Raw genomic sequence first — 12,640 nt, 5'->3', positions numbered from 1 at the left:
AATAAAATATTGACATTTGCCATCTCCACATCATTGCATTCAGTTTTTATTCACAATTTGTTTAGTGTTCCAACTTTTTTGGAATCCGGTTTGTAGGATGGGTAGAAGTAATGTTTAAATTAGAAGCCGGTCCTGAAGAGTTTTATATTCCAATGCTGGTTACCAGAGGCAGTCAACTTCCCTGTCCTATTATTGGCTTTAATGTTATTGAACGCATTATTTTTAACGTCAGAAACAAACGAACAACAATGAAGAAAAAGAGGAACTCTTAAAAACAGTGAAAATGGCTTTCCCAAACCTAAAACAAGGGACTGAGAGGGCTTTCATTAAAGCAGTAAGTGTGGAGCGAACAAGTGAGTATCTAGTAAAAACGGCATGCCAGAGAATGAGTATACCAAGCCATAGCACTGCCTAAATAAAATAAAATGCAGGATAAATGTCAGGCCCTTCAGAGAAGACACCACATTAGTGTTTGAGCCAGATGGAAACCCACTGTGGCCAGAGGGACTCCAGTTTTGTGATTCGGTACTTCAGGTACAAAGAGGCAAACAGCCTAATGTTATCCTTATTGTGCAAAACCCCACTGCTCACGACATTACACTAACAAAAAGAACAGTTATTAGCACAGCACAGCCTGTGTATCCATTCAACACAGATGAGGACTCCCAGTTGTCTGCAGCTGTAAATCATATGCAGACCCACCATACAAAAGATCAAAATTTTTCTACAGAACCGAGGGATCCCTCTATTGATCTCAGTCACCTAAATGAGACTCAAAGACACGTTGTCCGTGAGATGTTGAGGGAGGAGTCAGATTCTTTCTCTCGATCGGATAATGATATCGGATGTCTTGAAAAATTATTTGTGACCAGATTAGATAAATTTCTTGATAAACATATTTTAAGTAATAGTCAGTATGGTTTTAGATTAAAAAATTCAACATCCTTGGCTCTTCTGGAGTTGATAGAACAAGTTACTACAGCGATAGATCAAAAACAACACTGTATAAGCATATTTGTTGATTTAAAAAAAGCATTTGACACCATTGACCACACCATTCTACTTGAAAAATTGAAACAATATGGTATTAGAGGTCCAGCTCTACAGTGGATATCTAGTTATCTGAGGGACAGAAAACAGTTTGTACAGATTGATGATGTATGCTCTAATCTATGCAGTATCTCATGTGGAGTACCTCAAGGTTCAGTACTTGGACCTAAGTTGTTTATTTTATACGTAAATGATTTAATTGAGGTGTCTGGTATCCTCAAATGTGTTTTATTTGCTGAAGATACCACATTCTTTTGTTCGGGTAAAAACTTGGAACAGATGTTTGAGTTGATGAAGATGGAGTTTGTTAAAATACAAACGGTTTAAATTAAACAAATTATCATTGAATGTTGCTAAAACTAATTTTATGATATTTAGTAAAAAAAAGATAACTGGATTTTCCTTTCAAAACGGATGGTGTTGAGATATGTAGAGTGAATGAGGTAAGGTTTTTGGGTGTAATTATTGATGATAAACTGTCATGGAAACAACATGTAAATTTTGTAAAAACTAAAATATCTAAGTCCATGGCAGTACTGTATAAAGTAAGGGACCTTTTGAATGATAATGCTTTGTGTTTGCTGTACAATACTTTTATAGTCCCGCATTTAATTTACTGTGTTGATGTTTGGGGAACAGCTTGTAAAACTATAACTAAGCCTATTTTTGTGTTACAGAAAAGAGCTATAAGAATTATAACAAGAAAACATTACTGTCATCCTATAACTACTTTATTTTATAAATTGAAATTACTTAAGTTTTATGATCTGGTGGATTATAATATTCTCTTACTTATGTATAAAGCTCAGAATTATATACTACCCTTGAACATTCAAGCATATTTTGTGAAAAGGAAAAGTTGTTATAATCTAAAGGGAACAGATATTTTTGTGAAACCAAAGTATAGGACTAGTTTAAGGGGTAGGTCTACTTCAATACAGGGAATAGGTTTTTGGAATAGTTTGGATGATGATGTAAAAAAATCAAAGTCAATGTTTATATTTAAGAAAAAGATTAAGAACATATTGTTGAATAGATACATATAGATTTAAGTTAGTTAATATCAAACGAAATATAAATGGAAAAATTGTGATCAGTTATGTAATTTTGTTGTATTATTTATAGATGATTATTGATTGAATTGATTGTTTGAATTGATTTTGTTTAAGAAGGGGCAGAAATAAGATTTTTTTTCTTCTTCTGCTGCCTTTCATTTTATGTTTTGTATTTTACTCTCTTGTTTTGAAATTTTTATTGTGTTTTTAATTTGAAATGAATAAATAAAAAAAAAAAAAAAAAAAAAAATATATGTACTGAGAAGCTTGAATAAAAGATCAAACTGAAAGATCTTGAACCTGTTGCCCGTACCTACATGTCTGTTCCTAAACCATTGTATGATGAAATGAAGGACTACCTAACTCAGACCTGGGCATTGTACGGCCCCAGGGCCACATGCGGCCCTTTGGTTGACTCTGACCGGCCCCCGTAAGGGGAATTACAAAATACATGTGTAAACAAATGAAGTTAACCAAATCCAGATATAGATCCTCTCTCACTGATGATGTCAGCTTTGCTTCACATCTCCACCTCAGACCTTCAACCTGACTTTAACATTTCCGTTAAAACCCAACAGAGACTAGACTTCTCTCACTAAACAAGAAAAAAGAACTGATAAACACCAAATGAGATGTTTAGACTACAAATGTAGGCACGTAAAGAACCGGGACTCGAAATCACAGTTCAGTGACGATCACTATTATATGATGTTTCGTAATATTTGGAGTACAAAGACAATATTGTGATATATTTAGAAAGCTAAGAACTTTTTCCAGCAGTATATAAGACTCAAAATGAGTTTTGGGGTGAATGTGACTGAAAATGATCATTAATATAACGTCACAAATGGTAAAAATGTTAACAGTTTATCATTGTACTGGGAAATTTAATTGAATAAATGACATTTTTTGTAAGGAAACCTCACTTTTTTGTTGCTTAATCATAACAAATACTCTTACCAGCTTGTTAAAACAGTGCTATGTACTGCTTTTATTAATGAAATACTAATATTATGCAGTATTGAGTTAAGTTGAAATCAGGTCTCTCTTGTAAATGAGTCCTCGAGGCTCAATGGGATTTACCTGTCTAAATAAAGGTTGAATGAAAAAGTCATTTGTGCCAGCCCTCCACAATATTTGTTGTTTCTCATGTGGCCCCATGGAAAAAAATAATTGCCCACCCCTGACCTAACTGATCTGATTGCACATGGTTGGATTGAGAAATCCCGCTCATCCTATGCTTCACCTGTTGTTTGTGTTAGGAAAAAGTGTGGCTCTTTACGTCTGTGCATCGATTACAGGGAGCTCAACCGGAAAACCCACCCTGACCGACAACCGATCCCCAGAGTCCAGGATATTATGGATGGTCTTGGTGGAAACGCCATGTTCTCATTGCTTGACCAAGGAAAGGCTTACCACCAGGGATTCATGGCAAAAGACAGTAAGCATTTGACAGCCTTTATTACACCCTGGGGATTATATGAACGGGCCAGAATTCCATTTGGGCTTATGAATGCTCCCGCAGCCTTCCAACGCTGCATGGAAGAGTGTTTAGAAGGGCTTCGTGACAAAATGTGTGTCCCATATTTGGATGATACACTAGTGTTCAGCAAAACGTTTGAAAGTAATGTCAATGATGTTCGGAAAGTTTTGCAAAGACTCAGACAACATGGAATAAAACTAAAACCTAGCAAATGTGAGCTGTTTAAGACTGAAGTCCGCTATCTTGAACAAATAGTATCAGCAGAGGGAAACAAGATAGATCCTTCGGACACTGCAGCTGTGCAAGTTCTAAAAGACACAACCAAAAACAGTTGGTGAATTAAGTCAGATTTTGGGACTGTTAAGCTACTACCAGCAGTACATCAAATACTTTTCCCGCATTGCTGCCCCCCCTGTATGACTTAACCAAGGGACCAGTTAATAAGCGGAGCCAGCCACCCTCTAAGGTTAGAAAGTCGCATAGAAGCATGAATACAAAAGTAGTGCCACACTCCAATTGAATGGTCAGAAAGCCACCAACAAGTACTTGAGAACTTGATAATGTGTCTGACTCAGCCACCCATATAGGCATTTCCAGATTTCTCTCTCCCATTTGTCCTTCATACAGACACATCCAATAAGGGCCTTGGAGACGTATTGTATCAAAGACAAAATGGAAAATTACGTGTCATTGCATATGGATCCCGAACACTTGTCAGCATCAGAAAAAAAACTACAATCTCCATTCAGGCAAATTAGAATTCCTTGCTCTTAAGTGGGCTATCACAGAAAAATTTTGCGACTGTACTATGCCCCCTTTTTCACAGTTTACAGTGACAACAATCCTTAACTTACGTTTTGTCAACTGCAAAGTTAAATGCCACAGTAAGTAGATGGGTTGCAGAGCTTGCCGATTTTAATTTCACAGTGAAATACCGCCCAGGCAAAGAAAATAGTGATGCTGATAGTTTGTCTCGGATGCCATTAGATGAAGAGAACTGGATGGCTGAGTGCACAGAAGAAATGTCCTATGATGCTGTAGGAGCAACTGTGCAGGCAGTAAAGACACAGTCTGAGCCAAACACCTCCTGGTCAATGCCGATCTCTGTTAACAGTCTGACAGAGACTCAAGAGAGCTCTGCTTCAATAGAACCAGATCATGTAAAACAAGCTCAGAAAGATGACTCTCATATTGGGGTTGTGTTGCAGTCCAAATTGTCTGGAGAGAGACCTTCTCGACATGAACTAAACAGACTTGGTCCACAAAGCAGGTGTTTATTCAGGGAATGGGATAGATTGGAGTTGGATGAATACGGAGTGCTCTGGAGAAAGACTGCTCACAGGAAACAACTGGTCCTTCCACAACAACATAAAGCAGTGGTCCTAAATGAGCTACACGACCAAATGGGCCATCAGGGTGCTGATAGGACAGTATCTTTGATCAGAGATCGTTTTTTCTGTCCGTACATGCAGCGTGAAATAGAGAAGCATGTGATGAAATGCACCTGTTTGAAACAGAAAAAGCCCAGCCGAGAGACAAGAGCTCCTCTTTTAAACATTGTTACCACACAGCCATTTGAACTTGTCAGTGGACTTTCTTCATCTAGAGCGGTGTAAAGGGGGCTATGAATACATATCGGTGATTGTGGATCATTTTACACGATTCGCACAGGCCTACCCCACACCATCAAAATCTGGGAAAACGGTGGCTGACAAAATTTTCAATGACTACGCTATGAGATTTGGGTTTCCAACACGCATCCACCGTGACCAAGGTGGCGAGTTTGAAAATCAACTCTTCTCACAGCTTTCCAAATACTGTAGCATGGCAGGATCCAGGACTTCGCCCTACCACCCACAGGGGAATGGTCAAGTCGAACGGTTTAATCGGACATTGATTCAGATGCTCAAAACCCTCACAGACAGGGACAAAACAAACTGGAAAGACTCCCTTAATAAGCTCGTCTTTGCTTACAACTGTACGCGCACAGAAGTGACAGGATTTTCTCCATTTTAATCTGTTTTATGGCCGCTCTCCAAGACTACCCATCGACGTGTTGTTCAGCTTACCAACAGAAATGGGAAGCTGTGATCATCATGCTTATGTTGAACAGTGGAAGCAAGGAATGCAGCAGGCTTATACCATTGCACAAGAAAATGCACTAAAATCTGCCCAAAGAAACAAAAGGACCTATGACACTAAAATAAGGAGCTCAGTGTTCTTTCCAGGTGACCGGGTGCTAGTGAGGAATTTGACTCCTCGTGGTGGTCCTGGTAAGCTTACAAATTACTGGGAGGACACCATACACACTGTGGTTCGACAAGTGGGAAAAGATGTCCCTGTGTATGAGCTAAGACCTGAACATGGAAAAGGAAGATCTAGGACGCTCCACAGGAATCACGTCTTGCCTTGTGATCACTTGCCACTGGAAACTAGGACAAATGCACCTGTAAGACCTAAAAGGAAAACAACAGAAAAAAAGGAAGCAAGGGAGGAATCAGAGGATGAAGAGGATGAGGATGATTATCATTTCACAACTGTTTTTTTATTTTCATGTGAGTTCACTGGCTGTAGCGACCCGAAGCCAAACAACTGTTCAGAGTTTCAAAAAGTTTTCTATTTTGCTTTTGGGGAAAAAAAAGTTCATTGTTTACAAAAATTGCACTTCTATTTAAATAAATATAGATTTTTAAACCCAGTTGGATATTTTTTTATATTGTTTCTATACATTTATATATTTTGTTCATTTGTAAAGTTTGTAATTTGTAAAGTTCTTTGTTTAAAATGAGTTAACTTGTTTATAAATTTGAACCAATAAAAAACAAGATTTAATATATATATTTTTTGCTACTTTATTGTGTTCTTCGGGGTTTTAAAGGCTAAAGAACATTTAGTAAATTTTACGAGTGATGGATAACAGAAACTGAATCGGTAAGAATAAGTTAGGACTGCACTTGTTAAAGATTAGTTGTCCAAGCTCAACTTTTTCTAGAAATACAGGTTATATGGCAACAATGAAGGAAAGAGTAATACAATGTTAAGAATGAGCGTATCTTTATAAAATAGATTAAATAACATCATTAAAAACATTACAAACCTCACAATTTTTATGTAAATTAAACCATATTTAGTATTGTCACATGGTACGATGAATGATGGTGTCAGCTGTTAATTCATTCAACCTTTATTTAGACAGGTAGATCCCATTGAGCCTCGAGGACTCATTTACAAGAGAGACCTGATTTCAACAAAGAATGATGACAACGACCACAGTAGATGGTTATAAAAAAATGTATATATTTTTTAACAAATGGCAAAAAAACCCCCCCAGCTAGATTCTAAGGCGAATGTAGAAAACTAAAAACAGGAACATGTCTGCATTGGTCCCTGCCAGGAGTCCAACAGATTCTTAAAGCCACTTAGAGAGGTCAAGGTCGAGAGCTTCAAATGTTTTTGTAAGAAATTCCAGGAAACGGGAGCGAAGAAGGCCCTTAAATAATAATAACATTAATAATAAAATATATATAATATATTAATAACATTAACATTAAACACTCAGATCACTCTTGTCACATTCCGCCCACAAACACTTGCTCTCCTGTTCCATAATCCATCCTACACTGGTATGTTGTCTGAAAAGAAATGCACCAACTTATTCTATTTATCAGAGCCAGTCAGCCATCAGGAAGGATTTATGCTTCAATGTAGACATTTATGCCCCAATCAGAAACTTGGTAGATTCAGGGCCTTCTCCTCCTCCGCTCCTGTTTCCTGGAATATCTTGCAAAAAGATTTGAAACTCTCGATCTTGACCTCTCAAGTGGCTTCAAACATCTGTTAAGTTCATGGGAAAAACCAATGCAGACATGTTCTCATTTTTAGTCTTCTACATCAACTTACAACCTAGCTGGTTTTGTTTGTTTGTTATTTTCTTTTAAATACAATTTTCACTTGTTAAAAAAAAATGTCTGCATCCTTTGTGATTGTTAATTGTTCTCTTTGTTGTCCTCACTCTTTGTTAAAATTCAGGTCTCTTTTGTAAATGAGTCCCTGAGGGCTGTGTGAAGTTGGCCTAAAGAATGCTGGTCTGTGTTGTTGCAGTGCGAACTTGTAGGAAAGGCTCAATAAGTTTGTTCCATTTATCAATTGAGCAAAGTCTAGATCATGAAACCCTGAAAGAAAACTGTTGCAAGCTTGTGAACTTGATCCAGAAGCATACACATATACCATATTTTCTGGACTATAAGTCACACTGTTTTCATCGTTTGGCCAGTCCTGCGACTTATATACATTTTTTCCCGATTGATGACACAATTTTTGACTGACGCATTAAATGTTCATTCATATTGACATGAACCAAAGAGGAAACATTACCACTATGTAGCCGCAAGAGGGCCCTCTAGGCTTTTGACAACTACTGCCACGGGTACATGTTCCTCTACCCCCCCCCCCCCCCCAAAAAAAAAGAGAAAAAGTTTGAAAAACTTTACAAGTAAAATGCCCCCAAAAATGATGTGGAATGAGACTGGTGACTTTACCAGTAACTTGCTTGTCGGACTCGTTGGCTGGTTTTGTTAATGAAGCCTGTTCAGAACCCCAGGAATGTTCTGTGTGTTGTTATTTCAGATTAAATGTCTGTTCTTGCACGTTGTGAAATACACTTCTAATGCGACTTATACTCTGAAGCCACTTATAGTCGGGAAAACATGGTAAGCATCAACCAGTTTGCAGGTGATGTCCAGAACTAGCTGTTCACATGAGGAGGACCATCAGCCCAACAATTGGTTGTTAGTTATAAATAAATGACCAAGTTTAATATTTTTGTCTCGTTTGTTTAATTCAACCTTTATTTAGACAGGTAGATCCCATTGAGCCTCGAGGACTCATTTACAAGAGAGACCTGATTTCAACAAAGAATGATGACAACAGCGACAACTATAAACAATTATAAAAAAGCATACAGATTTTTTTTTTTTTTTAATAAATAGGATGGCTGAAAAAAAGAAATGTAACAAAAACAGCTAGATTCTAAGGCGAATCTAGAAAACTAAAAACAGGAACATGTCTGCGTTGGTCCCTGCCAGGAGTCCAACAGGTTCTTAAAGCCACTTAGAGAGATCAAGGTCGAGAGCTTCAGATCTCTTTGTAAGATATTCCAGGAAACAGGAGCGGAATAGGAGAAGGCCCTTTTGCCAAGTTCAGTCCTCACTGAGGGAACACTGCAGGTAATAATGTCCTGAGAGCGCACGCTGTGGCTGCACTCACACAGAGACATGTAGGAGGAGATGTATGAAGGCAACAGACCAAGAAGTGATTTAAAGATGAAAATGAGTCTGTGAAGTTAATGATGACCAGTTAACCAGTGAATACAGGGTGCAGTGATGGTACGATAATCACAGCCAGTTATGACTTAACTGTGTTAATATCTATCGTGATACGTATCTTAATTTAACTGTGTTCTCTTTATCTACGTTTAGGACTTGTGTGAAAATATGATGTTTTTGGTCATATTTGTGCAGAAATATAGTAAATTATAAAGGGTTCACAAATTTTTAAGCACCACTGTATCTGTGATCCTCTGCGTTCAGATCCAGTGTCACCTGCACATATATTCCTAGTTGTCACATAAATAAACTTCACTTACCTTTGCATCCTGAGTTCGAGTCCTGTTCTTCCCACTGTCCTTGCTTTGGTGTTTAATCTTGTAATCATGATACAAGATCCACACCCACTGAAACATTAACCCTTTAAAGTACAAATATTGCATTACATTGTGGAAAGATCTGAAATAAGTTGCAGATAAGTTCAAAGTTTCTCAGTTTAGAAGTAAGTTGCTTGTACATTTCAAAGTTGCTCAGCTGGTTTCTGGTGTATGTCGTAACTTACATTTAATAGATAGATCGATACTTTATTAATCCCCGGGGGGCAATTTGAATAAAACCTGTCACCTGCAACTTATGCCCATGCCCAACTTATCAGCAACACATCGGCATATGGTGAAATTTCAGTGCATGTATAACATTTTTGGCTGGCAAATACAACAACTCTATTCTATCAAATAGCAAACTGGTAGCATTCAAAACTTACACCTAATTTATGTGGCTTGCTTCAGCGTGTTTGGCATCTTTTTCATACGTCGATGCTGTACAGCCACCCTTGTTACAATATGCTCCAATATGCTCAGTTCAGCATAAGCTATAGTCTGTAAAATCTGTGCATGTGTATACTGTAGTATATACTGTCATATTGTATGTAAGCAGTAAATCTTGCTTAGATTTAACAAAATATTTTGAATTTGAAAACGATGTTTTGTATCAGATTTACATTTCTTGTCTGCTTGGCCCCATCATGAAGGTGTTTGAGTCAATGTGATCCAACCAACAGCAGGAAGTGCGGAGACGCAGTGTTCGATCCAAATTTTTATTTCTAAAATGCTTAAAATAAGACAAGCTTCTGTCTTGAAATATTGGTAAGAATACATTTTATATATTAAAAATAACAATATTGTTAATAGTGCAAAACAGAAAAAAGAAACTTTAACTAAACAGCAACCATTAACAAAAGTAACATAGGGGAGGGGTGGCAGTGCAGGTGAGCATGTGATCGGAAGGTTGCAGGCTCAATTCCCTGAACTGACAACATCAAAATGTGGGAGGGAAAAGTGAAGCACCTATACCTGCCTCCACCATCATTTGCCTCACTCTGGGCCCTTGAGCAAGGCCCTTAACCCCCACCATTTGCTACCCCGAGCACCCTAGATGGCTGCTCTCTGCTCCACACAGAGGACAGCCAAATGAAAAAATAAATTAAATAAAAGTAACATGTGCCTAGAAAGTTCTAAAGAAAAATTTAAACCGTCCCAAATAGTGCTACTGCCTGAAATTCCAACATCCGTCAACTTTCTATATTAAAGCTTAATATTAATTATTTCAAACTAAGTTACTACCTTGTCAGCACAATAATATTTCTTTAGCATATACTATTGTACTTTATCACTACATTATAAGTATCTACAACTATACTTATAATGCAGTGATAAAGTACAATATTATATGCTAAAAAATAGGTTTACAAATGCTTATTGTGCTTACGAGATATAACTTAGTCTGAAATGTTTAATACAGCAACTCTAGATGAAATATATAGATGAACAGATTTGTGCACTATTTGGCAAGAAACTGGTCAGTTTTGTCTCATTCTTGCCCTTAATTAATGCATAATAAGCAGTTATTAATGATTTATAAAGTGTTCATAAAGCAATTAACAACATACCTATAAACTATTATCCATCTGTAAGGGGAGCCTTATTGTAAAGTGGTACCACAGATCTTTTTGACTCTATCTGCCATAATCAAGGTTGTGTTTTGTCTACAAGTTAATTTTTTGTTTAAGTTAGTGGCCAGATAATAGTTTATTTTTATTGCATGAAAACATGTTTCTGGGCCAGTACTTTGAGAACGGTAGAGAGCAGAATTTTCTGCCTTTTTAAACTGAAGAGCTGAGCTGTTTCAGGCTTTTCAATCTCTACAATCGGCTTGTTAAAAAAATTTATTTTTCAATTTGGTAAATTAGGCTATTAATTAAGTCATTGTGCTAACTCCTGAAAGCATTACACAAAACATTAATTTAAATAAAAATGCTTTTTTTGTGTTGTGTACAAAACATTTATTGAAAACAAATTATTTTCTCATTAAAGGCTTCATTCCTGCTTGTTGAATAGGGGCTGAGAAATAAATCATTCAGTTATATCAAATCACATAAAAAACTATTGTTTATGAATGAGTGTGTATTGGCCAGTTCTGTTTCAAACACCATGAGTTTAACAGCAACAAAAATGTCTGTCTGGTAAGTTTCATTAAGGAAATATGAAGTTTACGAAGAAAAACCATTTTAACTCTCATTTACTTGTTGTTGCTCATACAACAATAAATGCAGTGAAGCATTAATTGTGACCTTCGATGATTAAAAAAATATTATAAATGTATATTTGTGCCATTGTTTTTTAAGCTTTTTTTTTTTTTACAGAACACTGTGTTTTTCTGTCTGTGCACAATGTCTGCAGAGTTAAAAATAAATAAAATAAATAGATAAAGTAACAGGGACGCACAGATCCACATTTTTTTAGCTTCCGAAAGGATTCCGATACCTAAATCTGGATATCTGTCGATACAGATACTATTCCAACATTGTTCTGATATCATCATCATTACTGATTTTATATGAGGCTGTGATAAACTCCACTTTATAGGCAAGTGCAATTTGTACAAATACTGTATATGCATGCATGTCCAAAAAGGCAAGTTGAGGTAAGTACAAGGTTAGGTTAAGAGGATAAACTTCCATCCATCCATCCATTTTCTTTACCCGTTTATTCCATTTTGGGTCACGGGGGTCGCTGGTGCCCATGTCCAGCAATCACTGTGCGAGGGGCGGGGTACACCCTGGACGGGTCGCAAGTCCATCGCAGGGCCACATAGAGACAAACGAGACAAACAACCATTCACTCTCTCACTCACACCTAGGGACAATTTAGAGTTACCAATCAGCCTAACATGCATGTTTTTGGACTGTGGGAGGAAACCGGAGTACCCGGAGAAAACCCACGCATGCACGGAGAGAACATGCAAACTCCACCCAGAAAGGCCCCTGGACCGGGGTTTGAACCAGGGACCTGCTCGCTGAGAGGCAGCAGCTCTACCAGTTGCGCCACCGTAGAGGATAAACTTGGCTGCAAGTATTCAATCAAGCTGCGAAATCCTTCGTTTTCTACAACTGATTGTGGTTGATCATCAAGTACGATGAAGTTCAGCAACTTCTCTTAATCCTTTTAGCTTTCACGTTGTCCAGTGGAAGTTTACCTTGCTGTTGGAACGACTCCAGAAGTGATTTCTGCCAGCTCCTTTTGTTTTTCTCCCGCCTGGCTAAACAATCCTCATGATCTTTAATGCGGTGCTTTTTCAAATGTTTGATTAAGTTTGTTGTATTGTAGATCGGGACAGAGCTTCCTCCTCTTGGTAAAGCGGCTTTGCAGACATTGCACGTTGCTGTTTTG

Source organism: Nematolebias whitei, chromosome 9 (assembly GCF_014905685.2).
Source record: "Nematolebias whitei isolate Nwh7 chromosome 9, NemWhi1, whole genome shotgun sequence".
NCBI lineage: Eukaryota > Metazoa > Chordata > Actinopteri > Cyprinodontiformes > Rivulidae > Nematolebias > Nematolebias whitei.
Note: the sequence above shows the minus strand (reverse complement) of the source record.